General features: G+C 47.1%; 1 long non-coding RNA gene across 1 annotated transcript; it reads left to right on the top strand.

The window, feature by feature from the left end:
- Positions 1 to 209: 209 nt before the first annotated feature.
- On the top strand, positions 210 to 25,728 carry LOC140700695 (uncharacterized). The gene is made up of 4 exons (XR_012079236.1): positions 210 to 448; positions 9,892 to 10,006; positions 12,540 to 12,647; positions 25,528 to 25,728. It is a non-coding gene; the product is annotated as an uncharacterized lncRNA (long non-coding RNA).
- Positions 25,729 to 25,817: the final 89 nt, after the last annotated feature.

The raw sequence follows: 25,817 nt of genomic DNA, 5'->3' as shown, positions 1-25,817 counted from the left end.
CTCCCGCCGCCCCTCCGCCCCCTCGGGGGTCTTCTCCCTCGGCCAGTGGCCGGCCCCCCGCTCCGCGGCAGGACTGCGGGGCAGGTCTGCGAGCGCCCTCCCCCGTCCCAGCCCCGGGGCGTCGGGCCGGGGTGGGGCACCCGGAGACCCGCAGCCTCTGCCCAGAGGAAACCACGGAAACGGAATCCGGAGCCTCCCAAACGTGACTGTCCGGGGACAAGTGGCCCGGGACGGGCCGAAGACTCAGCCCGAAGAGACCCAGAAGAGGAGGTAATTGGGGCCGCCGCCTCCTCCGCTCCGCGGGCGCGGAAGCCACGCGGTGGCCGCCCGGCTTAGCGGTACCAGCGCCGCCGCTTCCTCGGTAACGCGCGGACCTGCCGCAGCTGCCGCCTCGCCCGGAGGAGGACGGGAAGCAGCCCACTGCCAGCGCTCCGCTCTTCTCTAACGTGTGAGTGGCCCCGGGAAGGGGGATCGGGGTGAAGGGAGGGGGAGGAGGCCCGCGCATCCCGCGGAGGTTTGCCGACGTTTTCCCGGAGGGTGGGGCGCGTATAGGTGAGCGGGGAACCGAGTCCTCGCTGCGGGCAGAAGGCAGCAGGCAGTCCTGTGTTTCGTAACCTTTTAGCTCTCTGTGCGTGTGATACGCCAGCCTGCAGGTTTCTTTTCGAGGAGTTCGTTCTGTCTTTCCCCAGAGGGGACACTGGTAGGTTTCTGGACAGTCATTGGCAGAAGGAAATTGAGGAAGCCAGAGCGTATGTGCGCCCAGAGGACATCCCCGTGTTTGTAGCTTTTCCTGGTACACCGGGTGGGAAACAGCGCTGTAGTTTTTGTTTCTGGGAAACTCTTATTTGGGCTCCCGAATGGGAGCCTCTGAAATTAAAACTCCTCCTCTTTTCTGCAGTCTTCCTTGAGAGTTCTCCTTTCAGTACAGGAGTTCCTTACCCTCTTGTTCCCTGGGCGCAGTTTCTGAGTTATCAGGAGGACACGGTAACGGAGATCAATTACTCGGGAAATTCAGAGTTCTTAGGAATCACAACTGATTTGGGGGAGAGCATTTAGCACTTTAACCAGTTTATCAAAAAGGTATGAGACTTTTTCCTTACCCAAATGCTTTTTTTTTTTTTGAGTAGCATGTGTCCTAATCGATAGAACAGTTTTATCGGTGGGATGACTTGTGACTTTATTTGGGTTGTCTTCTCTATCAAATGAGGACGATTTTTTCCCCGTCTGTTGTTTTAAAGAAGTCTGTAGAATCTTTGATGTGTAGTTTAGGTATCCTCTCAGAGTGCCAAATTACGGTGCAGGAAAATAATGAGCATTTCATGCATTTATACAGACCTTAAGGGTTAAGCATAGGGTGGCATTTTGTGTAACAACATAGACAGTACTATACTGAGAATTACAGGCCCTCTGGGTGACGCGTGGGCTCACGTTCTGAAGCCACTGCTGAGAGAGGCTGTGTGGGATGAATGTAAGTCTGGGGTTATCTGGGCTAACTTTCCATTCTGGATCTTGATTACACTTATTTAAAATTTTCTCAGCCACTTTTTATCCTTTACTTTTTTCTTCTGAAGTAATGCGTTCTACAAGTTTATTCGCCCATTTCTTTATCAACAATTCGTTTATTTACCCAAAATCTGCCTCTTTAAAGTCCAGGACGCATCCTGAGCTTGTGTTTTGAGAAATGCGAGAATGAGCTGGAGCTCGTCTTTTCCTGGTTTTGTGGATTCTCATTGTTCCTCTTTACTGTCCTCTTTCCTGACTCTCTGTGCCTGGTTTAGAATAATTTCTTCCATCCCTCTGATGACTTTGCCCTCCTCTGGAACTTCTCCAGCTGTCTGGTTCTTTGTGTGTCTTGTTCTTGCTATGCTTTTGTTAGGAACCTTGAATTCTGTCTCTTCAAAATAGGTGCTGACATTAAAAATATTTCTGTAGTGGATGTAATGTTAGATGTGGAGCCAAAGACAAATGTTGCTGAAGTTGTTATTTTGTGACCTTGAGGAAGTCACGTAGCCCATGTTTCACAAAGATAGGGAGAGAAATCCAGTCTTGCATAGGCTGTTTTTTGGGGGAGGAACGGAGGACAAACCAACCAGCTCATCTGAGAGTACATTATACGCCATCAGAGTTGCTTACTAACTTTAAGACTTTCATTGCTTTGACTATAGATTGGTTAAAAATCATGGCAATATTTTACTGCATATTTGGGCAGCAAAGAAACAACAAAGTATTTGGGGGTCCCTGCCTTTGAGATGCTTTTACTTATGAATGGCAGAGACAATGACACACAGCTTGCACAAAACTGTAGGAAAGGGGGAAGGGACCAGTTTTTAATCCATGACCACTATATGACTGAAAGTGTTTGGTACCTTATACATGTAAATGTTTGTACATTTTTCATTGGGGAAATGTTGATACTGGACTACACAGAACATATTGGAGTGTCTAGCCAGCAGAAGGTGTCTTTTAGGAAGAAAAAGGCTGGGAGAGATGTTTAAGACTTTCGGAACTGGAGTATGTGAGGAGCAAATGTAATTAGGAAGTTAGCATGATGGGAATTCAGAGGGAAGTTGTTGCGTAGGCTTGGGGTCAGTTTCTGTTTGTGTGGGTGCGTGTTTACAGCTCAGAGAGCCAGCTGAGAACCATGCTCCTGAGAGGGTAGTGTTAGCCCATTGAGGAGATACTGTATTTTAAGCCAGGAGGCATCATACCTGGGTTAGGATTTTGTTTTTCTAGGGAACCGACATTTTTATACCAGTGACACAGATGGAGGGGTGAAAAGGAAGGTGCTTCCAAGATCTTAGTGTGGTGCTCGTGGTTTCTTATGAAAAGTAATACAGAAATGGGGCAGTGGACTTGGTTTTGGACATTACATTTTAGGGTTAAAGTTGGATACCGATGAAATCTCCAGACGGTAAAATAAAGAGCAACATGCTGAAAACGTAGAACTGGGAGTCATTATCAAAGTACTAAGGTTTCTCGAGAGGCTGATGGAGAGTCAGGAGCTGGAAAGTGGGTATTTTTACTTGGGGGCAGGAGACTCTCTTAACGTTAGCAGAGAGGAAGTAAGAACAGAGATGGATGGAACTCTCCCTAAAATAGGTGTTTGAAAAGTGAGTAAGTGCTGAAGTTGAAAAGGGAGGAACAGCCAGCCTCAGGACATATGCTTATTTTTGAAACCGCTAACAAGCTTTTTGTAGGCTACGTAAGCCCCACGAGGTTAAGTTCAGAAGAATGTGTAGGATTTCACCGTTAAGGAGCCTACACGTAAAAGGACAGGTCTGTCTCACCAGATTGACGTTTTTAAACTTTGCCCTTCGTTATCGTCCTGAGCTTAGTCTCTAACGTGGCGAAGTGGGGCTCAAACAGCTGGCAGGGAAGGCCGCGCCCCCTGCGGCAGGTGGCCTGTGTCCTTGTGTCCCGTACACAGCGGAGGGGAGAGCCCCGTGCTGGCACAGCAGTGCTGACAATGCCTTTAAAACTCTTTTTATTAAAATACAAACAAAACCCAGCTTGGCACTTAAAAAATCCTGACATCTCTGAAGCATGAAATGCTAGAAGACTGATTTTTTTTTTAATCTAAAACAATTTTTGAATTTTTGTGGTGAAGCCCGGAATTTGGTGTTGATTCCAGCAAGGAGTGAGGACTGTGAGGCAGGGAGTCTGCACACCCACACCGCCTTGTGCTCCTTAGTTTGAACTCACCGCCTCCCTAGTAGTTTTTTGGCCTCTTCTTAGGAGTGACAGTTCACACGGCAGGGCCTTCTTGGGAAGAGCTGTTTACATGGGGAGCTCGAATAAGGTGGTTCAGGATCACATGCCATATGGGTGCCTGCCTTCCTCACCCTCTGTTTTCCAAACTTTTTTTTATGCAAGTGAAATCATGTTTTGATGAACTTTAAAGGGCAGCCTTTGTGTGTTAACATAATTTACCAGTAAAGACAGCGGGAAAGGTGGGGCTCTGGTGGTTGGGAGTGGTAACCGCACGTGCTTTGCCCTGGCAACTTTGGGGTTGATACGGGATGGTTAAAGAGCCCTAGCGGTGTGCATTTGTGTTTGTGTGTTTTGACACCAGGTGACCCCGCAGCCCGCACGTAGGCTAGCAGCGGCCCAATGCACGTGCGTTGGAGGTGGTTCTTGGAGACGTCTTGTGTTGCCTCCGACATCTCCTGCAGAGGAGGGGTTGGCAGGCTTTTGTTTGGCAAAGGGCCAATTAGTAAATATTTTAGATTTTGTGGACCACATGGTTCTGTCATGACGATTCAGTTCTGCTCTTGTGGTGCGAATGCAGCCACAGACAATGTGCAGTGAATGAAGGTGACTGTGTGCTAGTGAAACCTTAGACGTGAAAACTGGAGGCGGGTTGGGTCTGGCTCGTAGTTTATAGGCCCCCGATGTAGACAACTGCCAAGTCCAGCTGCGTGCAGCCTGAGCTTCACTACTACAGAGCTGAGACTGGCTGTTGTCGGTGGTCCCTGTTTTCTAAATGAGATGTGTTCTTGGGGGCTGTCTTGAAATGATTCTGCGTAAAGCATAGAGCCTGCTGTTCAGGTTACTGTTGCCTCCATAGTGTTGACAACTGTGGACCGAGGAGCAGGGGCAATGCCTTCTGGAAAGGATGCGGCCAAAATCAGGGACAGCTTGCATTTCTTACTCAAAGATGTCACACCATGAAAGATAGTGCATAATGACACAGCGGCTGTGCATCACGGCCAGAAGTACCTTTGGAGTGTCTTTGGAGAAACTTCTGGGTATAATCTTGAAAGGTTCTGAAAATAAGTTGTAAAGCATCTACTTCAGATGTAAACTTTGAAGTGTTAATGGTTTGTTTGAATTAGATGAAAATATTGGTCAAACTATAAGAACACTAAGTTTTTGGTTTCTTATAAACATTTTTTTATTGAGGTATAGTCATTTTACAATGTTGTGTCAAATTCCAGTGTAGAGTACAATTTTCATTTATACATGAACATACATATATTCATTGTCACATTTTATTTTCGCTGTGAGCTACCACAAGATCTTGTATATATTTCCCTGTGCTATACAGTATAATCTTGTTTATCTAGTCTACATATGCCTGTCAGTATCTATAAATTTTGAACCCGCAGTCTATCCCTTCCCACCCCTCTCCCCCTTGGCAACCACAAGTGTGTACTCTGTCTGTGAGTCTGTTTCTGTTTTGTAGTTACATTCTTTTTTTTTTTTTTGGATTCCACATATGAGCGATCTCATATGGTATTTTTCTTTCACTTTCTGGCTTACTCCACTTAGCATGACATTCTCCAGGGACATCCGTGTTGCTGCAGATGCCATTATGTTGTCGGTTTTTATGGCTGAGTAGTATTCCATTGTATAAATATACCACATCTCCTTTATCCAGTCACCTGTTGATGGGCACTTGGGGTTGTTTCCGAGCCTTGGCTGTCGTAAATACTGCTGCTGTGAACATTGGGGTGCAGGTGTCTTTTTGAATTAGGATTTCCTCTGGATATATGCCCAGGAGTGGGATTGCTGGGTCATAGGATAAATCTATTTTTAGTCTTTTGAGAAATCTTCATACTGTCCTCCAAAAGTGGCTGCACCACTCTGCACTCCCACCAACACTGTAGGAGGGTTTCCTTCTCTCCACACCCCCTCCAGCATTGTTTGTAGACTTTTCAATGATGGCCATTCTGGCTGGTGTGAGGTGATACCTCATTGTAGTTTTGATCTGCATTTCTCTGACAATTAGTGATGCAGAGCATTTTTTCATGTGCCTATTGGCCATTTGTGTGTCTTCATTAGAGAATTGCTTGCCTAGGTCTTGTGCCTGTCTTTGGATTGGATTGCTTGTTTCTTTGATATTAAGGTGTATGAGCTGTTTGTATATTTTGGAAATTAGTCCCTTGTCAGTCACGTTATTTGCAAATATTTTCTCCCATTATGTAGGTTGTCTTTTCATTTTGTTGATGGTGTCCTTAGTTGTGCAAAAGCTTTAAAGTTCAATTAGATCCCGTTTGTCTATTTTTGCTTTTATTTCCAATACTCCAGGAGCGTATTGAAAAAAATATATTGCTGTAATGTATGCCCATGAGTGTTGTGCCTATGTTTCTCTCTAGGAGTTTTATAATGTCTGGTCTTATATTGAGGTCTTTAATTCATTTTGATTTTATTTTTGTACATGGTGTTAGAGAATGTTCTAATGTCAGTCTTTTACTGGTAGCTGTCCAGTTTTCCCAGCACCACTTATTGAAGAGACTGTCTTTCTTCCATTGTATATTCTTCCCTCCTTTGTCACAGATGAATTGAACATAAGTGTGTGGGTTTATTTCTGGACTTTCTGTCCTGTTCCATTGATCTATGTGTCTGTTTTTGTGCCAGTGCCATACTGTTTTGATTACTGTAGCTTTGTAGTATAGCCGGAAGTCAGGGAGCATGATTCCTTCAGCTCCATTCTTCTTTTTCAAGATTTTTTTGGCTATTTAGGGACTTTTGTGTTTCCATACAAATTTTTAACATTTTCTGTTGCAGCTCTGTGGAGAATGTCGTTGGTAATTTGATAGGGACTGCTCTGAATGTGTAAATTGCCTTGGGCATTATGGTCATTTAACAATATTGATTCTTCCAATCCAAGAACATGGTACATCTTTCCATTTGTTTATGTCGTCTTCAATTTCCTTCATCAGTGTCTTACAGTTTTCAGCATACAGGTCTTTTGCCCCCTTGGGGAGGTTTATTCGTCAATACTTTATTCTTTTTGGCATGATGGTAAATGGTATCGTTTCCTTAATTTCCTTTTCTGCTACTTCATTGTTAGTGTATAGAAATGCAAATGACTTCTGTATATTAATTTCATACCTGTAACTTTACCAAGTTCATTGATGAGTTCTAGTAGTTTTCTGGTCGCTTCTTTAGGGTTTTCTATGTATAGTATCATGTCATCTGCAGTGACAGTTTTACTTCTTCATTTCCAATTTGGATTCCTTTAATTTTTTTCTTCTCTGATTGCTATGGCTAAGACTTCCCAAACTATATTGAGTAGAAGTGGTGGGAGTGGGCATCCTTGTCTTGTTCCCGATCTTAGAGGGAATGCTTTCAGCCTTTCCCCATTAAGTACGATGTGAGCTGTGGGTTTGTCATATACGGCCTTTATTATGTTGAGGTGTGTTCTGTCTATTCCCACTTCTGGAGAGTTTTGATCATAAATGGATGTTGAATTGTATCAAAAGCTTTTTCTTCATCTGCTGAGACTATCATGTGGTTTTTAGTCTTCGGTTTGTTAATGTGGTGTATCACATTGATTGATCTGCATGTATTGAAAAACCCCTGCATTCCTGGGATAAATCCCACTTGATCAAGGTGTATGGGCCTTTAGAGGGGGGCTCATTTTCATTCACTTTCACCTAGCTGTAAGAATAAATTACCATACACCTCTTACAGCTGAGAACTTAATAATCTATTGGAGTTTTGAGTGGAAACAAATACCCCATCACATGAGAAGTTTCCCTGAGTAGCCCTCTGTAGCCTGCCTTTACCGCTGAGAGGGAGAACATCGCCAAGCACTGTTGTAAACCAGCATAGTTTACTGGGTTGTGTTTATAAAATAACTCAACCAACAGGTAGACATTTGAATATAAATTTTGAGTATTTTGGCTAAAACTAGGATAGGAAGCAGCTTTTGAATTTTGAAAAAATCCAGGGGTGAAGTTTCTGGAGGATTAGATGGATGTGCATTGTGTGTCTACTTTTAGAAAATTTCTTCCCAGCCTATTTGTCTCCATTTGAGGAAAGTAAAAATATCTATAGGTGGCATTGGAATCACCTATTTTTTATTTTAGCAAGATAAAAACCTTTAATAATTATGTGGAAACTATTCACACTCTCACCTATTGTTTCTAGTTGTCTGGGTGGAAAGGAAAGGCTTGCTTAACCAGTGGTCAGGGCATCCTCATTCAAACAGGTGTGGATGGACTTCATTTCATTCTTTTCTGATAATATAATTTTTCTAAAAGCTTTGGTGGCATTTAGTGATAGTGGTGACTGACGTTGACTTAAAAAATTACTGTCACGTATAGCCCAGTATTACACAGCATTGCATATTAATTTGAGTCATTGTCTCCCTCACAATGTAAAATGAAAGGCAATTTAATGTCTGTGTAAGTTTTCTGTGGCGGTAGGGTCAGCCCCCCACAGCCCCCGTTCTTCTGTACAATGATTTCGCATTTCTCTGTAGTTTTATGCTGCTGTTTAGACCTTCTTGCAATAAAGCTTGTCTTACTTTGCACTTGGCTGATGCTTTGTTACTGTCTTTCTTGCTCGGAAGAGCTCTAGGAATGATTTTTCTCTGGAGGAAAATACGGTTATACCTTAGATTATAATTTATAATGTTAATCTGGCATTTAAAGAGTCTTCCTATATTTTTAGATACTGTGGAAAGTTGTATGATGAGTTTAGATTTGAATATGAATACTGTTCATATATTGTGGGTGGCTTTATTAGCGGTTTTACTTGGAGATAATATTAATATGGACTGTAACTCTAGTTGCCTTTGTTGGCTGAAGGATTTCATAGTCAATCCTGTTAGAAATAAAAGTTAGGAAGGGACTTGGGCAGTTGCCATTTGAGTGCATCCTTCCTATAGCGGAGGGAATTGAAGTTCAGGAAGGTTGATTGCCCGAGGTCAACCAGCAAGCAAGTTCTGGAGCCAGATGCTGGTGTCTGTCGGACTCAGTGCCTCTGTTCCCTAACTTGCAATTTGCTGCGTCTGAGAACAGGAGTGGGTGCCCCCCACCACCTCGGCCCTGCCAGCCCTTAGCCATGCAACTAACTCTGCTGCTGTCTTGTTAATGATCGTCTTCTTAGACCTCAATGTTATTATTTATGAAAACACTCTCAAAGATCTTTAAAAAAAGTCCTCTTTTTGTTCTTAGTTTCTTTACAACTTTAAAAATATGATTATGTTCTTTTTGTGTTAAGTATCAGTGAGCTTTTTTTATTTTATATGCACTTTCAAATTGAACATGTTCTTGATTCATGACAAAATGATTCAAACTCACAAGGAATCGAGGCCTCGTCCAAGGATGTCTCGTTTGCCAGTAATGGAAATACTACTGTGGTGCTGGTTGACTATAAAAGTGTGACCATCGCGGTGGAGAGCGCGGTTCCCATCTGTAATAGGAACTTCAGTGGGGTGAATTTTGATTTTACTGTTGTGACTGGTCCCAGCCGGGGTAAAACGCACTTCTGTGAAGATGGTCGTGGAAACGCCTTCTGTTCACGAGGAGCCGTGGATGACAGACTTGAGGGTTGCTTGGGGAGGTTACAGCCGACTGGCAGGAGGGACGAGGCCGGTGCCCCCTTGATGGCCCCGCGGGAAGAGAGCGCCTGGGAAGCCCAGTGTTCTCTCTCATCCTCACAGCAGCAAAGTGGGTCTGATACCATTTTACTTAATTGAAATGTCGTCCTTGTAAAGCAGCAGTAAGTGTCAGTCATACTGTCTGCCAGCAGGTGAGCTGTTGTTTGTGCAAGGAGCTGTGCTAAACACTTCGCACAGATTTTCACTGAAGCCTCACGGTGCTGTCCTTGAGATAACTCCTCCTTCATCCCTGTTTTGCTGATGAGGAAACTGAGGCACAGAAAGGCGAAGTGACAGCTAATAAGTGACAGTTTAAGTAGAAGTCCGACCCAAGTTGGGCTGAATCTCAAGGTCATGCTCTTTCTATTCAAACAGGTTGCTCTTCCATTAATGTGGTGAGTAGTAAGATCTTGTAGTGCTCTTTCTCCATAAGAAAATGAAATATTTCTTTTAAAGGAGTAGGAATAGCATGCTATTGAATGTTCCCAATTACGTGAGTAATGGTATGTTTGAACTAGTGAGCTCTAATGTCCTAAAAAGTCCTCTCCCGTTCACAGGACTGCTCTCCTTTTGGCGTGTGCCAGTGGCCATGCAGGCGTGGTGACTCTCCTGGTGGAGTGAGGATGCCAGCTCAGTGCACGGGACAGCAGGAACAAGATGGCCATCATGCAGGTGTGTAGCAGCCAGCCGTGTCCACGTGAGATGGATTCCACGTAACGACTTAAATAAAAAATGAATTGATCTGTTTTAAGTATAATGAACTGGTGGGACTTGTGGCATGGTGGCTTGGAATTCCTGCGCTTACAGTCCGTTTCTTGGCATGATACCGACAGGCCACACAGTGCGAGGCGGGGGAGTGCGTGGCCATCCTCGTCAAAAGTGCTGCCAACGTCGGCGCTGCAGACGTCAGCGGGAGCCCTGCGCCCCACTGCGCGGCAGCCCTTGCGAAGGCGTTGCAGCAGAGCTGCTGCCCCGCCATGCAGACATGGAGGCAATAAACAAGTACAGCTCCACTACTTTATTTACAAAATATTTGAAATGCAGGTTCCTTTTTAGCTACAGGTGTTTTATTTCTAATATGTATACCAAATTCATCAGGCTATTACCATGGAAACAACTCCAGAGCCAAGCCAAGGGCTAGAAAGGTGGTGCCCACAGAAAAGGCAGACCTCTGCCTCCCAGCCCCTCCTCTGCCCTGGAAGGAGCAGCTCCCCATCAGGAAGTGCCTGGGGGCGGGTGGTAGGCTCAGAGCCCACAGACGAGGAAGGCCTGGGGGGAGTGAAGTGGTGGTGGGGGCTGGCTGCCTGCGGAGGCAGAGGGGCTACTGGGGAAGGCTGGGAGGGGGAAGGAGACCCAGTACCCAGCAGGAGAGCTGGGCGAGTGCATGTGGGCAGGGGAGGCAGCAGGCCACAGGCCCCGAGCACGCTAGGACCCCCAGTTCTAGGACTGGGGCAGGTGTGGTCATGTTTGAGAGCCAGCGAGGGCGTTCAGTGGTGCTGGTGGCCACGTGGCCCGCCATGTCCGCCTTGGGGTCTCCCACGCTCAGCCTGGTGCAGCGCCTCAGCGGGGCTGTTGCTGCACGTGGGGAGCAGGTGAGGGCGGAGCCGGCTCTCCTGCTTTTGCACCCGAGGCTGTTGTGCGGAACGTGCCTCCACCTGAGGGAGGGCCGTGTCCAGCCGGGCAGCGGGCCGTCTGGAGGACCGTGGGAAGGGCTGCTCGGCTTGCTTCACACGCTTGCTCTCAGGGCCCTGCTGACCTGGTCTCCTGGGGTTGCCTGGGCCCAAGACACAGCCTCCAGGTAGCCCGGTCAGGAGGTCACTGCCCCTCTCAGATCCCACTGCTCTCCCCAGACAGCCTTCCCTGATCCGCACACCCCAGTCACGCCCAGCTGTGGCCTGTCCTCCGGCCTGCCCCGTCCCACCCCTCCCCGTCCTTCCGAGGCTCAGGGCAAACCCTGGCAGGTGTTGTGTATTTAAGAGGTCCCGTGTTGAATCATTTTCATAATAAGGGAATTGACACAAGTTACTTTATCTAATTTTGCTGTCATCCTCCCTAAGGGAATAGGAGATTTATGGGATTGGTGTGGAATTAAGTATCTCCCAGTCACCTTAGGTCACCCCAGGCACAGGACAGTCACTTGTTGTGTGAAGACGGTTGCCCGCCCTCCTCCAGGGACACACACATTACCAGGTTCTTGCCTGGGGCTCCCTGGTTAGGGCGGATGCTGAGAATTGGTCAGTGACTGACTGAAGAGGGTGGCAGGACACCCATGGCCATCCCTGCAGTGCGCACACATAGGAGAGCTGCACGCGTGGTGGAGGGAGGCCAGGAGAAAGGAAGTGAGCACGAATCAGGAGAGAAGTGAGGAAGGGAAGCAGTGTGCAGCGGCACAGAGAGGGAGGGCGGCCAGGCCATGCACAGAAATGCGTGGCTGCTGTAGGAGGGGCGGGAGGACACAGGCCTTCATTCCTGGTCACGCGTAGGGAATGTGACGGCTGGAAAAGTATGGGAGAGACAGAGACCCACTCACTCCCTGCAGAGGTGGAGCAACTGAGGGCCTGGGAGGACCATGGAGATGGAGGCATGGGGTCCTCAGGTGGGGCTGCACCATCCCAGGAGGGTCAGGGCCCCACATTCTCATTGTGACTCGCCATCTGCTCCCCTCTCCCGGCGTCACCCCAGCGTCCCGGCGTCACCCCAGCATCCCGGCGTCACCCCAGCATCCCGGTGTTGCTGCCCTTGGACAGTGAACACTGCTTCACAGACAAATCAGATACTGATCCGCAGAGCCTTGATCTCCATGTAATTGATTTCTCATTCATCTCTTTTTCGTTTTCTATTTCTAATTCATAAACTCCTCTTTGTAGCTCTTCCTTATCTCCTCTTTCCGTTTTCTGGTAATTCTCCTCCTGTAGGAGCTGGTCCCGTGCAGGTACTTGGGGTGCCGGGACCTTGTAGAAAGTCTCCTTGTAGCCCACCTCCCCCGCTCTCTCAGCATTGCCCTGGCTCCTGACCCCCTTGTGCACCGCTGAATCTGCCTAAGCCCCCCTGAGTGGCCTGAGGAGGGGGCAGGTTGGGAGTCAGAAGGGCTGGACCCACTCCGCTGGAGGGACCCCAAGAATCTGGCTCCTCCCCGGGCCCCCCACATGGGTGGTTTCCTGCCCCGGGCGGCTCTGGACACGTGCAACTCCTGTCTTCCCCCTAGATGGCAGCACCTACCCTCCTGTTCTTGTTAAGAGAAGCTCTCAGGAAAGCACTGGTGGTGAAGAGGACCAGGAGGAGGCAATGTGAACGTGGAGGCTGGGGATGAAAGGTAAGGCACCCAAGTGCTTGTGTTGTCGCCGCATCCCTCCCTGACTTGGTGGCCTGCAGGGGGAGCAGTGAAAGCACTGGGGCGTCTGCTCCTGAGTGTGAGCCTGCACGTGGCGACAGAGGCGGCTGGTTGTCACTGCAGGCGGGAGGAGGCGCTGTGCAGTCCGGAGCAGCTCACCATCAGGTAGTGCAGGGGCGTGCTCCTTGTTCTCTCACATTACAGTTTTCAAAGGTTTTAACAACATTTCAGAAATTCTGCGTCATAATATTTAAAATTTGCTTTCCATCTTGCTTCTTTTTTTGTTTGTTTCTCTTTCAGGTCCCTCAGTCATTCATATATTAGATTATCCTCCGCTTTTGGCACATCCATCAAATACTTTACAATTTCTTGTTTAGTTTCTTTTCCAGGAGAACTTCTCAGTAGTGTTTAATAGTTTCCTCCTTTTCATTTGCTTGTTCTACAAAACATTATTTATCACTGTGTTTTAGCTTAAATTTCATTTAAAAGTGGTTTTTCAGTATTATCTTATTCTTTTCTGAGTTCCCAGGCCTTCGTTTCTAAGGTTTTAAAATTCTGATCTATGTTCTGCTTTCATTCTTTCATCATTTTCTTTCTTCCCTTTTTTTTCCAACCTTCAGTCTTTACTATCAGTCACGTCATCATGCATGAAAAGAGAAGAGTCACTCCCGTGGAGAAGTTGCTAAACATTCGTGTAGGGCTTGCTTTTCTTTTTTTTCCTTCCTTCTTGTAAGTGTATTTGACCCACAACACTGACGGCTTTAGGTGAACAGTTCTAGTTCGGTATTTCTGCACATTAGAAAGTGATCACCACAGTAAGACTAGTCACCGTGTGTCGTCGTGCAAAGTCGCCACAGTGTCAGTGACTATTTATATTCCCTATTTTGTATGTTTCAGCTGCTGGACTCCTTTGTTTTGTTACGGGAAGTTTGTGACCCCTGATCTGCCTCACCTGTTCATGACTCCCCCCTTTGCCCCTCTGCCAGCCACGTGTCTGTTCTCTGTATCGAAGAGTCTGTTACTGCCTTTTTATGTTTGGTCATTAGCTTTGCTTCTTAGATTCCGCATGTAAGTGATGTCACACGATGTTTGTCTTTCTCTGGCTTATGCCACTTAGCACAGTACCTTCTAGGTGGATCTGTGTTGTAGCAAGTGGCAAGATTTCATTCTCACATATGGCTGAATAAATTTCCATCACATATGGGTAGCACCTTATTTGAAGTGTTTTGTTGGCTTGTTCTTCAGTCTGATGCCTTTTTGCCAAAGTTACACTGACAAAGTTACAAGTCCTGTCTGTGTTCAGCTGCGTTTTTGTCATAGACGTTTGGCATCTCGTGAGGCACTTTTCCACTTCTCGGGGCATCAGGTTTGAGCAGCCAGCTTCGCCTGGTACTTGCTCTCATCAGTTGCGCAAATGCCGTGGCTTTGTTTGTTGTTTCCCCGTCATGGTGTGTTACACGTCACTCTGCCCTGTGACCCCCACAGCCCTGAACGTCTTCAGCGTTCCTGACGCTCCTGTTCTTCTGACTCAGCCTCAGCTTCTGTCCTGGAGGAATCTGGGGGGAAGGCAAGGGAGCGCTTAGTTGGCCCGCAGTTTTCTTTCGCTTTCTTCTGACTTCTAATAAATGCTGTAACAAATGTTACGAATCTCGTTCTCTTTTTGTATCCTGAATCTTGCCCAGTAACAGGAAATATTAAATTGATAGATGTTAAATAAATAAAACTTCTATCTCAAGGTTAAAAATCAAAGTATAAACATTTCCTTTTGCAGTTCCTATCAAATTCATTTATCAAATCTTGAATATGACCAACTAAAGATTTTTGTAAGTTATGATTCTCATCGCTTATCACTTTTTCAATGTTTCATTTCTGTGTGGTTTCATTTAACAAATACTTAAGGATTTGAATAATCTTTATCTCACTTTTACTTAAAAGAAAGTGAAATTCTAGTAAGTCCTTTTTCTTAAGTGCAAGTTTACATGAGTTTGTTGATGCTTAGAAGATCCTGTCCCACAGAGTAATTTTCCAACATGTAGTTTACTTTTGTTTGGTTGAAGATTATTCCTGTGGTCTTTTCAAAGGCTTGATGATTGAGTTTATGTATGTTTGTCACCAATATGTTTGTCTCCAATAACATTATGCATTTTTATACTTAGAAGTCTTTCTAAACAGAAAACTGAACGTTCTGTATGAATTACTTGGTAAACTGAAAACTTATTTTCAGTTAGGAATATGCCATTTCTATTTTGTTTGTTTATTTGAGATACAGTCATGATATTCAGCATGATTCAGGTGTCCGCTCAGTATTTTTATAATTTATACTCCATTAAAAGTTACTATAAAGTAATGGGTGTAAGTCCCTGTGCTGTACAGTACACCCTTGTTGATTGTGTGTTTTGTACGTAGTTGATTATATCTCTTAATTTCATACCCATATCTTGCCCTCCCTTCTGCCTTCCCTCTCCCTACTGGTAACCACTAGCTTGTTTTCTGTTTTGTGAAACTGTTTCTGTTTTGCTGTATACATTCCTTAGTTTTATTTTTTAGATTTTACATGTATGTAATGTCACACTGTACTTGTATTTCTCTACCTGACTTATTTACCTGAGCATGATACATCCATCCACAGTGCTGCAAAGGGCAGAATTTTACTATCTTACTGCTGAGTCACATGCATCGTGTTTGTGTATATATACCCTGGGGCGGCTCATGCCCAAGAAAAGCCCAGACTCACAGAAATGTTCCAGCAAAGCAGGAACATTAAAGGCTGGTAGGGGAGGGGGGTCGCAGGGTACTCGATCAGCTCACGCATAATTCTCTGGTTGGTTGGTGTTGAGGTAACAGGGCGGTCAACACTGTCAACCCCTAAGTGCCAGGAAGTCTGGGGGCCACGTGCTCTTGACCATCAAGTAGTTAATTTCTTCCCTTTGGTGATGGTTTTAAGCATCTGAGAAACTCAGGAGATCTACATGAGACACTGCATCTGCTATCTGGGTAACTCGGACAGGAGCCACAGCAGAGGACACGGGCGAGGGGTCTGACCCTGGAAAGCCCCACAGGATAAAACAAAAGGAAATGAAAATCTTGACGTGTCTAAAATACCTTAGAAAGAGTGTATATTCATAAATAATGGATTAGGCTTAAGATACAGTTAATGTGAACTGGTAATACATTCCTCTGAAACAGGTATCAGTGAATGCCGTTTGAGTATATCTTATTTCTGTGCGAAACATATTTATCACCCTCCACATATGTCTAATAAATAACAAAATGATAAGGATTATTTGTTTTATGTAAACCAAGTAATATATTTACTTTCTATAGAGTTTTTACCAGTTTACAATATTTTTCCCCCAAACTCAAGGTTGATAACACTGTTTCTAGTTGTTATTTCCAATATACATGAGTGAATATTGAGAGTCATGACTTGCCCAGTTTTTCACAATTAACCACTACTAAAGAGCTAGTATTCAAATTTGTATCCATTCACCATAAAGTGTTTGATTTTCCATTTTATTTTCCACCCCAGTTTTTATATGAGAGCCTGTATCAAACTGGTCTCAGTTAAGTATGTTGGATTGAAGTGGATTTATAGGATTGGCTGAGTACATAGAGAATAAAAAATGACTGGGCTAGTGACTAACTGAAAAAAGAAGACAAAAAGATTATAAAATCTCTAAGTTTTATTTCTTTATTTTTACATTCTAATTTCAGCTTTATTAAGGCATAATTGACCTCTAATTGTAGAATATTAATATGATGCTTTGAAATACATATACATAGTAAAATAATTCTTTCCATCTAGTGAACACATCCATCACCTCAAATATTTATCCTTTTTTTCTTCAGTGTGAACACATAATTTCTGCTCTTAACAGTCTGAATTATACAATACGGTGTTATCAACGCTAGACACCATGTTTTACTTCAGCTCCTGAAACCTTACTCATATTATAGCTGAAAGTTTCTATCGTTTTACCAAACACTCATGATTTCTCCACCCTCCAGCCTTGGTAATCATTTTTCTTGTTTCTATGAATTTAACTTTTCTTTTTTAATAAAGATTCTACATATATGTGTTACCGTGGGGTCTGCCTTATTTTGCTTAGTGCCCCCAAGTTGCCACAAGACGCCTGAGCAATAGCCCACTGAGTATGTGTGTGTGTGACTTCTTTATCCGCTCACCCTTGGATGGTCATTGAGTTTGTTTCTGTGTCTTGGCTGTTGGGTATAACGCTGCATGGACGTGGCTGTGCAGACACCTCTTTGATACCCTGTTTTCATTTCCTATGGCTGTACACCCAGAGGTGGAACTGCTGGATCCCAAGGTAGTTCTAGTTTTAATTTTTTTGAGGAGACTCCATATTCTTCCTTAATGACTGTTCCAGTTTACATTCCCAGCAGCAGTTTATCAGGATTATCTTATCCTAACACAAACTTATAGTGCATTTTTTTTTAAATTTGTTGAAGTACAGTCAGTTACAATGTGCCAGATGTCCCAGTGTTGCATATACATACGTAAGACTCATTTTGATATTCATTTTCATTAAAGGTTATTATAAGATATTGAATCTAATTCCCTGTGCTATACAGAAGAAATTTTTTGAAATCTATTTTTATATATTGTGGCTAATATTTGCAAATCTCAAACTCCCAAATTTATCCCTTGCCACTCCCTTTCCCCCAGGAACCATAAGATTTTTACTATGTCTGCAAGTCTGTTTCTGTTTTGTAAACGAGTTCATTAGTGTCCTCTTTACTTCTTTTTTTAGATTCTATATATGAGTGATATCATGGTATATTTCTTTTTCTGGCTTCACTTAGAATGACCATCGCTGGATCCATCCATGTTGTTGCAAATGGCATTGTTTTATTTTTCATGCCTGAGTAGTATTCCATTGTAGAAATATATCACAACTTCTTTATCCAGTCATCTGTCAATGGACGTTTAAGTTGCTTTCGTGTCTTGGCTGTTGTATATAGTGCTGCTGTGAACATTGGGGTGCATGTGTGTCTTTGAATTAGAGTTCCCTCTGGATATACACCCAGGGTGGGATTGCTGGATCAGACACGGTCTATTTTTAGTTTCTGGAGGAATCTCCTTACTGTTTTCCATAACAGCTGCACCAAACTGCGTTCCCAGCAGCAGTGTAGGAGGGTTCTCTTCTCCACAGCCTCTCTAGCGTTTAGTATTTGTGGACTTTTTTAATGATGACAAACTTAATGTATATTTTTGAATCTTCTGTCAAGCCAGCTGCTTCAAATATCTTCCTCAGTTTAGAAAAGTGTACTGTTTCCTAACGTCAGGTTTATACACACTCTTCCAGACAGCAGGCACAGCAAACACACCACACTGCTTTCATTGAAGCAGGAGATGCCACCCTCGCAAAGACGTTACAGGAAAGGGGATTCACAGCTCAGCTCTTCTGAATGTACGTGTGCAAACCTGAAAGCAAATAGGAGCAGCCTAAATGCAGAAGTTTTTTAAAAGGGGAGAGACTGGAATTCCCAGGCAGGATTTCCATGGGTTGATGAAGACAGGGCTGCTGTCAGCTTGAGTGTTGCCTGGGAGCGTGGTGAGAAGGGACAGTTACATGGGGTCGGGGGAAGAGTCTGTCTATTGATCCCCAGAGTCCCGCGGTGGGGTCTTCCGGCTGAAGTCATGGCGGGCACCCTATCACAGGCCATGGTTCTCTGTCCTTGTCACTCCCCAGTCTAGAGAAGGATGAGGAGTTTATAGAATAGAGCCTGGGTTTTGGTGAAGAGAGACTTGAACCCCTGCCCATTTTCTGACCGGCCTTTGTCCAGGCTACTCGATCAGGTGATCAGATCACAAGTCAGTGAGACGCTGAGGGTCACAGACTTAATTAACTAAGCCACCCAAACAGCAGCCCAGACGGCCACCTCCCCAGGGGATGCACGTTAACTGCTCATCCAGGGTCTGTCAGTTGCAGGGAAGAACCCTTGGCAGAGCAGCCACATGTCGGTTGAGAATGTCCTGAGCTCTGAGCCAACTGAAGAGCCAAACTGACGACTGGGTCACACAGTGGGGTCAACTGGTCACTCGGGGGGGGTCAACTGACCACTCAGGTGTAATGTGTGAGGCTTAAGCAGGCGGGCTGGCCCTGAAACAAAACAAGAATCACAAGGGAAACGAAAAGTAAGGCATCACCATAGGAACAGGCCAGCAAGAACGGCAGCTGCTGGCTTGCAAAAGACAACACCCGGCCGAGCGCAGTGGCACAGTGACCACGGGCCAGGCGGACGAGCAAGTGGACAGTGGCCCCACACCTTCTAAGCACTAGAGGCCCCCCAATGCATTAAAGCTCACCAGTCAAAACTAACCACCACCCCTCTCCCCCCACCCCTGCGACCCCCACCCTAGCCCTTTTGCTTGACTGGTTGATAATTCAATAAAATGCCGGGGTTGTCAGGGGTTGGGGGGCGATCGGGATCCAGTGCACTCCTGGCCTTGGATAGCCTGGTAGAAGCGTGGGCCCGGGTCCCCTCCCGTCCTGAGCCCATCTGCCTTGCACCTGAACGCTTGGCTCTTGGCTCTTTCTTCACTCTGCACACAAGCAACTGGGGATGCAACTTCCAGGGAACCCACACATGGTGGTTGTCAGTAAAAAAGATACCTGACAGGTTTTTTAGGGTCCCCAGGTTTGTCAGGCTGGAGATGCTCAGAACCCGGGAAAGGCTTGATCACCCTCGGCCCAGCAGATACACCTGAGCCTGACAAGTGGTGCCCCACGTGAGGAGCATCTTTCCGGCATCTCGCGATCTTGCGGCTTCTTCCCTTACGAGAATGGCCTGTTTCTTCCCTTGCCTTTGCTGTTTTCTGGTAACTCTGGCCTTGGCCCACTGGGCTTGCCTGTGGTGACGCCAAGTTAGTCCTGACGCCCTTGATGTCCGGACACTAGCCAGTTACAATTTGACCAAATTACGGGGTTGCACAAACAACAATGCAACCAATGCAACTGAAATCGATCCTAAAAATGGGAAATGCAACTTCCCGGTGGCCAGTAGCCCTGTTACAACCATCCTCTTAGTTTGCTGCCTGGGAAACAGCGGCCGTGCTGTTACCGGTGCTGTGGGGAAAACACTAAGCCATCCTGCTCCCCACAACAGCCCCAGCCCGTCATTCAGCCTCCCTGGCGGCCCACCCGGCGTCTGAGGCCAGAGCCCCATCCACAGGCCCCACACTGCCCTCCAGACCAGCCTGAGGACCTAAAGCACTTTCTTCAATTCACCCTCGGAAAAGCTCAGTCCACACCCCGATCTAGGGGGGCACGCACGACATGGGGTTTGCTGGAAAACGTGATAGCCAACAAGGACCGCTGGGGATATGGAAATTACGGAAAGGGAACAACTCAGTCCCGGATGAAAACATTAAAAACAAGGAGTGTCTCCCCAGCGAGGGTGTCCTGGAACCCTCCGACTGCCATAGAACAACCCAAATACTTAACAACGGGAAGGCATAAAGATCTCCCACTACTGGCTCTGGCCAAGACCATGTGGCAGGAGACAAACCCCAGAGCCAACCTGGCGCCGGCTAGAGGCTGCGAGAGAACCTGGGAAGCTGGATTTCCCCGCTCCACGCCAAAGGAGGGAACCCAGGGAGCCCCTCCACCCTCCTCAGAGCCATAGATCCAGAGGAATGGGATGGGGATCTTTGGAATAATAACCCCAGTCCCTTCTGGAAGGTCCTTGCCACTCAGGCCTTTCCAGTCATCCAAGATGCCCAAGGCCTCCCACAGTGGGTACCTTGGAATACCCAGGCCTATGAAGACCTGAGGGAAGCCAAGGAATATGGTCCAGGCAGCCCAGGGTGTGTACAAGTCCTCCAGGGCATCATAGATGCCACCAATCCCACTGGCCTGGATCTAAGGCACCTGCTCAGGGGAGTTCTCACCCCGGTGCAAATGGCGATGGCCACCAGTCTGATCCAGGAGCGAATCGAGCAATGGGTTGCCAGTCCGGCCAACACTCAACCATGAAAGGCAGCGCAATTGAGGGGGGAAATGACCAGCATGGGCACTCCCTCCCCAGTGCAGCTCTTCGCCGATGTTATCAGGACCGGGTTATTGGGCCCATGGAGCGCTGGCCCCAGGCGGGTCTCCGGGAGGCTCTGGCCAAGGTCCTGTAAGGCCCCACGGAGGACTGTTCAACCTTCCTGGATAGGCTGCAGAAGGCGGCGGACCAGGTCACCTTCAACTCAGGGACCCAAGAGATTCTCATAGGGGAGCTCTCAGTTACCACCATCAACCCCATTCACAACGCCTTGACTTCTCGAGGGCAAAAAAATGGGAGCCTAACTGACAAAATTTGGATAGCAAATGAGATCCATCCCAAGGCTATGGCCCTCGCAGAGGTCCTAACAGCCACAGTGGCCAGGCAAGGTGTCCTGGGCCCAGAGGCCCTCAACCAAAAAGGCCTTGCTTTTATTGTGGGCAAGGTGGGCACTGGAAAAGTGAATGCCCTTGTAGGCGCCAAGGCACAGGCGGAAAACCTATGCCTGACCCCACTGTCAGGCCAAAAACACCCTGCCCCATCTGCCAAAAACCTGGTCACTGGGCAGCCTGGTGCCCCGAGAAGCCGGCAAAAAACGGGTAGCGGGAGGGCCAATAAGTCCCCATGGCCCTCCCCCGAATGACTCAGAGGGAGAAGTCGTCATCTGCCTTGGGGACACCCCTGCCATAGCCCTCAAATGTCAAGCCCTGCGACCCGGCGCCCAAGCCCTGTGGCCCATTATGGATGGTGCCGGCTGCTTTGATCTCTTCACAGCCATGATCAGAGACTGCCAGGAGCTGGGGCGGTCCCCCCAGTCCCCCTGGGGGCCAGCCTAAATATCCCACCGGGGCTTATTGGCTGCGTTGATGTCAGGTGGCCGAAATGACATAATTTTGACACAGGAAACAATAGGCTACTCCCGGGGATTCGGGCTGAGGTGATTCTCCAATAAAAAATTACAATAATCTGGACTGGGACATGCGCACCGGGGATCACTGCCCAACTCGCAGTACTTGGCACGTCCCCCATCCGATGGGGTCAAGCCCAGGCATTCCCGGCCCTGGGCCTGGATCGTCGACCTGTAATCAGAGTATGAGTTGCAGGCCTGGAAGTCTGAGGCCACCTCGAGACAGGCGCCGGCAGCTCGGTGGTTGGGAGGGACTTGGCTCATGGTACTGGCAAGCCACTGGATCCAGTAGAGGGGGCAGTGTGGGGAATTGGGGGCCTCCTGGGACAACTACAAAAATTTTGAGCGTCTGTCACCCTGGCCCTCCCGGGCTATCAAATAAAGGAAGAGACATAGGACCCCTAATTGTCCCAGACCTGCCCCATGTCATCGTCGGCTGGGATGCCCTAGCAAAATGGGGCATTAAGATCAAAATCCTGGAGGTGGGAAACGAGTGGGGGACCCACTGAAGCTGACTCAGGGCGATTCCCTGACCCTGTCCGGGCGCCTGAGAATCATCTTAAACAACATTGGCAGGAGCCTATTGCTAAGCCCCTGGACACCACCAAGGCAGGACCAAAAATTCCCCAATGGCCCTTAAGTAGGGAGTGTCTGGCCACCATTAAGAACTTAGTCACAGAAAAATTGGGGGCAGGCCAAACTAAGCCGTCAGACTCACCATGGAACACTCCTTGGTTGGAACATTGCTTGCCACAACCTGGCCAGTCCAGGAGGGCATCCCTTGGCTGGGGAGACCCCTACGACCCACCCACATGTCTCAATACTAGACGGCAAGGTTGCCTTTTTCACAGCCCCCGTGAAACAGGGGTACAGGCCTTCTTCTGCATTTATGGTTCCCACGGCCAACTGCGAGGGTCCAGCCCCACGCTCCCGATGGACTGTGACTCCCCAGGGCATGGCTTTCTCTTCAGAAGGGTGCCAAAAGGCCCTGGCAACCATCCTTGACCCCTGGCGGGAACTGCACCCTCAGCGCATTGTGCTGGCCTACATGGGTGACGCCCTGCTGGCTAGCCAAACTGAGGAAACCACAGGACCTAATGGCTACCCTTAATTCCTGGGGCTTCCAAGTTCCAAAAAAGAAACATACAACATGACCCTCCATTCAAATGCCTGGGCTGGGAGCTTGCTGAATAGTTCAAACGCCCGCCCTCATCCTTGCCAGACCATCCAGTTTAGTGGCGCTCCAAGGCCTGCTAGGGGAACTCAGCCGGAGACGACCTGCTGTTCCTGAGACAGTCTTTATAATGTAAACAAATAAAGTGTTTACCTGAGTTCCGTGAGTCATTATCAACAAGTATTGAACCTACAGGGGAAGGTCCTGGGAACCCACTAGTTTGTGGTTGGCCAGGAAGAACCACCAGCATCCCGGGCACCCCCTTTGCAGCTGGTGTCTGCAGGGGGCCAGCGTGGTGAGACCGAGTCCTTAGCCCATGGAGTCTGCACCAAGTTCAGACAGCTCCTAAGCTAAATCAAACTGCTGGACATCCAGTCAGTGTCAGAGGACTGAATGATGTCGGAAAACACACACTCACTGGTGTTAGATGTAGCGTCAAATACTGGCACAATAAGCAGCACACTGCCCTAAGGACGAGGATGACTAGCCCTGAGCTCTCAACTAAGCGTGTTTCCTTCCTTTCTCTTCTAACCCTCAAGATAGGATTAAGTGGACAAGCTGTTAGTAAGCCCGCCAGGAAAGCCCAACTGGAGAGAGGCTGAAGGCACGCTTTCACGAGGAATAGCTAACAAGTGCCAGGTGCAGAACTCACAACAGTGTTAGTTTCCCATTGCTGCTCTGACAAGTGGCTGCAAACTCAGTGACTTGACGCAACACAAGTTTATCATCTTACTGAGTGAAAATCAAGGTGCCCCCAGGGCTGCATTCCTTCTGGGGCCAGAGGAGAGAATCTGTTTTCTTGCCTTTTCCAGCTTCTAGAGACCAGCTGCATTCTTCAGGGGAAAAAAAAAAAAAAGATGTAGGACACATGAGTATGATGAAGACAGGCCAGGTAGTAAATGAAAATAAAATTATTTTTTCCCAGATTTTGTGATTTCTTATGGCATTTGCAGTTGTTAAGTATTTGTTTTTTCTCATGCAAAATAAGTATACACACACACACACACACATATATATATATATATTTGTACTTAATGTTGTTTTTATATTTTTATCTCCTTTTCCTAAAAAGGGCCCTAGGTTGATTAGTATCAGGAATCAAGTGACATGTCCTGGGCCTGCTCAGGAGAGCACTGTGCTCCCCTGTTGCATCTTGGGGTCACGTCCCCTGCTGCTTTTACCCGGAGATCCCTGTAACGAATACTTTTCACAGTCTGCCATGCCTGAAACGGTCTCACTCCTGTCTGCTCTGATACAGTCCTCCCTGACTGATACACCCCTTCACCTGTCCACTTGCTGCCTGGTAGTCCGAGGACCAGATGGGGGGCGTCTGTGCAGAGCTGCCTGCTCCTCCTGAGTGGAGGAGCTCCTCCTCTCTGGCTTCCTGGAGCCTGCCCTCCCCTCCCCTGGGCTCTGAGTGGGGCATCACACGCTCTCCACACTGCAGGCCTGCACTCCTGAAGGCAGGGTGTTGCATCTGTCCTTATATAAACCTAGCACCGTGCCCAGCACAGAGTAGGACTCACATCGTGGAGTGAGTGAACAGCTTCCCAAAGCTGGAAGAGCCTGGGGTAGGCGGGAGAATGTTCAGGAACCCAGGGGTGTGAGCAGGGCAGGCGTGGCCCGTGGAGGCCACGGACCTGAAGGCAGATGTCTGGGGAGAAGCAGAGGCCAGCAGTAAAGACCTGATTCCCAGGGCGACCTGGAGGAAGTAACACCAAAAAATTTTTTTTGTAATGCGCCTAAACCTGATAAGGAAGAAATAAAGATGGTTTTATTCTAATCAGCACTGCATATTATATATTTTGAGATGAGACATTTGAACAACTTTTAGTTGGCAGGGGCCTGTGATTACCATTTTATAAAGAAAACTGCCGGTGACTTCCAGGACTGATGTATTTGTCTGTCCTGTTCCAGGCCATGTCCTGACCTGCTGGGACTGAGGGAGCGAGCCTGTGCCCGGGAGCGGGTGACTCCCGCCCCCTCCTGTCTCCAAGTGCCTCTCCTTCATTAATCTGTCATTTTTCCATTTGGCCCTCTTCTCTGGTAAAGGAAAGGAGAAAAGCATTAGAAATAACATTCTAGTATTTTAGAAGTTACAGGTAGATAACATTAAGCATCATGCCTTTTCTTGTGTTTTGTTAAAATGTTCCACGTGCTGCAGAAACTCATGGCCTATCTAGGAATCATTAAATGCTCCAAATTATTAAAACAAATTATGAGCACAGGTGCTTCACAAGCATGGAGGTTTAAATATGGGGACTTTATTTCTCACCTGTTACATGTATTGGTACTTCAGACACATTAATTTCCCAGCTATTTCTGAATTATGTAAAATGGTGTTTTAGATGACATTGTAAGGGTGGTTTTTTCCCTCTGCAGAAAGGGAAGATGATTAATGCAGTTACAAAGATGTGTATGAGAGACAGAAAAGTATTTCTTTGTGGGTGGGAAGTGTTTCTCCAACCGCTCGGCAAATGTAGACGCAATAAAACGTCCAGACCAGGCACCAGGCAGGCCGTGTGCATTACGCCCTCCCGAGCTGGAGTTTGTGGCAGGAGTTCCAGACAAAAAGAAGACCCCCGAATCCTGCAGGCCGCACCCCAGAGCATCCTGGTATGATCCCTTTCCTTACAGGAAAGCAGTTCCCTGCGGAACAATGACTTCCAGCCCTCAAAAGCTAACTCCAGGCTGGGATGTGGAAATACGAAACGTTCAAGTCAGAAGAGTTTTTACATTTCATCTAACCCAACTCTCCCATTTTCCAGAGGAGGAATCAGAGGCCCAGGAAGGGAATCACTTTACACAGTTTGTCAACGGGGCAAAAGTGGAGTGGCTTCTGCGCTGGGGTTCTCTCTGCAACGTGTCACGGCGGTCCCCACATCTGACCGCTAGCCTGCGGCTGCTGCAGCTGCGCTCCGTCGCGTCCAGGGAGGCAAAGTTTGACTACGGTTTGGAACTACTGGCCCTCAGCAGGTGTGTGACTTGATAAAAGCTACTTAATCTCTTTGGCCTTGGTTTCCCATCCACCTGGGGCAGAAAGTCATTGTTGTCTCCA

This window comes from Vicugna pacos, chromosome 2, assembly GCF_048564905.1.
Source record: "Vicugna pacos chromosome 2, VicPac4, whole genome shotgun sequence".
Taxonomy (NCBI): Eukaryota; Metazoa; Chordata; class Mammalia; order Artiodactyla; family Camelidae; genus Vicugna; species Vicugna pacos.
Note: the sequence above shows the minus strand (reverse complement) of the source record. Positions and strands in the feature narration are given on the sequence as shown.